Source organism: Triticum urartu, chromosome 7 (assembly GCF_003073215.2).
Source record: "Triticum urartu cultivar G1812 chromosome 7, Tu2.1, whole genome shotgun sequence".
NCBI lineage: Eukaryota > Viridiplantae > Streptophyta > Magnoliopsida > Poales > Poaceae > Triticum > Triticum urartu.
In genome coordinates, this window is record NC_053028.1 from 13,144,066 (window position 1) to 13,148,528 (window position 4,463).

Consider the following 4,463-nt stretch of genomic DNA (forward strand, 5'->3'; position numbering starts at 1 on the left):
GCCAAACACGCGCGCACCATGCTAAGGGGATCCATCCAGGAGGAGGATAGGGCACGAAGGAGCGCTATGTACGACGGAGAGGAGCCGCTGGAGATGCGTCGCCGACGAACGCGACGCTGTAGCCGAAACCCTATCCATGAGCTAGAGGTCGTGGACAGGCGGCGGTGGTCGGGAGCCGCGGATCCAGCCGTGCTGGAGGACGGATGGGTTGGAGACGAGCTCACGAGCGTGTTGCTTGGTGGTGGACGTCGCCGGAATCGGCGGGTGTTGGTGGCGGCGCGGTGGTTCGTAGGAGGGAGGGAGAGAGAGATGGGTGGGGGTTTTGGTAGAGCTAGGAGCCGCCAGAGCTGTGAGGTGAGAGGAGGGGAGGGGAGGGCCGCGGTGAACTGCAGGAGGAGGGAGGCGGCGAAGTTGGGGGCGATGTGTTGGAGACGATGCGGGATTGGGAGGAGGCTGCGGCGGAGGGAGGGGGTGAGGAGGGTGTTAGGGTTAGGTTTTTATACGGGGAACAATTAGCCGGGCTTTAGTGGGCTTCGGCGGGCTTGCGGGGCTATACCAACTCATTCATGACAGAATCTGAAAATGTCATCAGGAATCTGTCATGAATTAACAGGTTTCTTGTAGTGTTTCGGCTTGGCGCGTGTTTTTTACAGCGCGTGGCTAAGATACCGCGCTTGTTGGAGATGCTTTAAGGCGGTATCTGGACCTGGAACACCACCTCCTCTCTCTTTTGCCAACCACCAGCTCGACAAAGGCCTGACATGTCTGCGCACATTACTACAGTCTCAAGCATGTTTGCAGTAGTCAGATGTGGCATGGTGTTGCGCTAGAGAACCATAATGTTCAGCGAATCAGCACCATATTTTCAATTAAATACAGTGTTCCAATCTCTACATGTCTTGTTCTCAAACTAACCTGCCTTTTCTTGCCTAGGCTTATCTACACCCGCCGTGAACAGTAAAGTCCAGAAAATAGAAAAAATATATACATTCTTTTCACCAAAGATGCTTGAGTGTGCTAGGAGCTTCCAAAATTCCATGGCCACATGATATTCGACGAGCTCTAGACTAAAAAAGATGGTTCTCAAAGGAACTTCGAAAAAGATATTTTGAAGACCTTTTTTTTGTTTTTTGCTAGAGCTCCTCAAATATCATTTCACCATGTAATTTTATAGGCTCCTAGCAGTCTTGAGCTTCTTCGGTGCCAAAAAAATTAAGATTCTTTTTACTATTATTTCGAATTTACAGTTCATTAATTAGGTAGTAGATGAGCCTGAACTCATTATGGGTGTTTCTGTGGACGGCGTTCGGTGCCTAGGTTCATTTACATCCGTGGTAAATAGTAACAAAAGTAAAAATTAATAAAAAGTGCATTGTTTTTGCTAATAGTGTGTGCATGATAGGTGTTGAACTTCCGTGACATTAAAGCATGGAGCTAAATCCAAACCAAATGCCAAAGTAAGCCTAAGGCTGGTTGTAGTGGGAGTATCATAAGTAGTATCATGCATGCCAACTAGACTTTTTGAATGATGTGGCACACAATTAAATGAGGAAAGAGAGGATGTAGTATCATATCATGATACCGTATCATATTAAATGATCTACTAGTTTGTGTCATGCATGGCAATTAATAAGGTAATCTAAGATACTAACTTATGATACTATGCATTACGGAGGTAGTATCACACACTAGTATCATATGCATGATACTAGTATATGATACTCTCCATTACAACCAGCCTAACCAAACACCCCTTTAGTCAAAGTAGTTCCTTCTTATCTTTATTGCGGGATGAGTCAACGACTTCACTTAATAAATGGAACTTCTACTTAGAAAAAGGCCAAAGTTAACTCCATCCATCCAGGCATCCAGTAATATCATACATTCAAGGATTCAAGTGAAGGGGTTTCCTGGATGCCAGACAAAACCCAACAGTTTTATGTTCTATTTCTTCCAACAAAAAGGAAGGCCTCCGCATACTTGCGTACAACCATAGTTCTATTAACAAGATGTCGTACACCAAGACTGAACAGATCGACTTACAGAAGAAAAAGGGAGAATTCTAGAGCAGCATCGTGAAATAGCTTAGTGAAAACCCTTTTTTCGTAGGTTTCCATACACCAGCCACCGCAGAATGTGTCGCAAGTCATAACAGACAAGTACAGTGCTCCTACAGAATGATGACAAGGGGTCGTGACATGGGACCAATGTCATTCCTTAGACTACAGAGGACAAATGCCCCATCTGTCTCAGGAGAGAAAGCTTTTGCACCCAAGCGACTAAATGTAGAGAACAATACGTGTTTCCATCATCCCACATCTCTAGTTCCTGATGTCTCCTATTCTCACTTATCTATATGTATCTTTATGTGGATGGTGCATATGTCCGTGCATTGCTAGTTGCTAGTTAGCCCGCTGCCATTTTGTTGCTTCGTTTGAGCAAGCTAGTGGTAACTTGGAATAAGAGAGAAAAGTGGTGAAACCCATGAAGCCACATAAGGCTCACTGGTCTCGACCCTATATATATAGTTATAAAATTCACAGGTATTTAAACAATGTTGTACGTGGTTGTTTGAGAACACTTATGAGTTATTTCCAAACAATTCCAGGACATATTTTCTTGGTGGAAGATATAAATCATTGCATTTAGTTCTTTCACTACAAATCATTGCATTTCTGTGTACAATATAAACATGTTTCATGTATATGTGTTTCAATATATTTCAAATGGGTGGTGGACTTATATAACCAACGACATGGAATGCATATACTGCATTGTTTTTGTAAAGAGGTGTGTACCGCATTTTCAATCATATAAATCAATGTCCCAATCGAAAAGTGTTTCTTGGATGCTGACATGCAGTAAAAACCGATTAACATTTTAGAACTTAAATAGTGTCTACATATGTGGATTTGTCTCCCTTTTCCTAGGAAGAGACATGTTCCCGGTTTCACTAGTAAAATTTCTTACAAGATCAGAATCCAACATGTTTGAGCCAGATATCACCTTTCAACAATCCGTGCCTGAAGCTCAAATCACAAATTTTCCCAGACCATTAAAAGAGTTAACTGACCCAAAACTAAGTTGTTCATGGGAGTAATTTACATTTAACAACGCGCAAAAGCCCTCGGTCTGTGGAACAATAAACCTCTTGTGAAGCATATTCCACGATAGACATGGTCTCAATGATATTCACACCACTAGAGGTGACCTCCTCTGACAGGCTATGAGGCGGTATTTGGACCTGGAACAAGTGGCGGATCCAGGATTGGAGCAACCCCCGGGCACAATTTTTCTTTCGGACGTGACAGAAAAAATTAACGTCTATCAGGCTATAGCTACCTCAAATATGGCTCAATTGCACCAAAAATTTTGAATACAACTGAATGTTTGACAGCAGCACCAACCATAAGCAGTCTGCAGTAGCAAATCCAAACATTATAGCAAATAAAAAAGGTTCAATCATTAAAAAAATTCTATCAACAGCAGACAATAGCCATTACCAAATACCCAGTATCCTGGGCCTGGCCGCATGGGCAGCAGACGGCGTGCCGGAGAGTAGGACTGCAGGAGCCAGGAGAGGCCGGAGCAGAGCCAGGAGAGCGAGCCGGCGAGCACCGGAGCAGCAGGGCGAGGCGGCGGGCGGTGGAGCAACAGCCAGCAAAAGCAGGGGACGGCCGGACGAACGGCGGAGGACGGAGGGTGCGGCTGAGCGGCGGAGGGAGGGCGGGACCGCGGGAGGGGAGTCGCCGGAGCGGAGGGCGGGAGACAGGAGGGGAGTCGCCGGCGGGCGGTGGCGGCTGCCTCGCTGCACGCAGGAACTAGCACTAGTGCGTCCTTGCGTGGCTAGGTCTGCGAGTCGGGGCGAGGGGTCCTGCTGTCCTGGGCCTGGTGTAGTTGGGCTAAGCCCCGGGCCCATTCAAAATTATGGCTAGGTAATAACTAAAAAAAAGGCCACGCCCCTGGCCTGGGGCCCAGATCCGCCCCTGCCTGGAACACCACCTCTCTAGTGCCAACCACCAGCTCTGACAAAGGTCGACATGTCTGAGTACATTACACTACTAGAAAAAGGGTCTAATGTAAAACTTATTAGTCCCGGTTTGTAATTGAACCGACATTAATGTGACCATTAGTGCCGATTTCAATAGACAGGCGGGCGGCGCTCATTAGTACCGATTCGTGGCGAATCTTTAGTACCGGTTCGTGGCACGAACCGGTACTAAAGAGGTGGTGGCCTTTAGTACGGGTTGGTGGCTTCAACCGGTACCAAAGACCCCTCTTTAGTACCGGTTGAAGCCACCAACCGGTACTAAAGGTGGTGCGCTGCCACGCACAGTGCACAATGTTTAGTCTCACCTTGCTAGTTGAGAGGAACTCGCACCGGTTTATAAGCCCCGCCACGGCTACCGTGTCGAGCTCCTCTCTAAGCAGGCCTTTGTGAGCCTATTGCAAGTCTTCTGCCC

General features: G+C 46.7%; 1 long non-coding RNA gene across 1 annotated transcript; it reads right to left on the reverse strand.

Annotated features, from left to right (window-relative positions):
* Positions 1-2,857: 2,857 nt before the first annotated feature.
* LOC125524371 lies at positions 2,858-3,900 on the reverse strand. The gene is made up of 2 exons (XR_007290714.1): positions 3,504-3,900; positions 2,858-3,417 (listed from the first exon to the last, which is right to left on the reverse strand). It is a non-coding gene; the product is annotated as an uncharacterized LOC125524371 (long non-coding RNA).
* Positions 3,901-4,463: the final 563 nt, after the last annotated feature.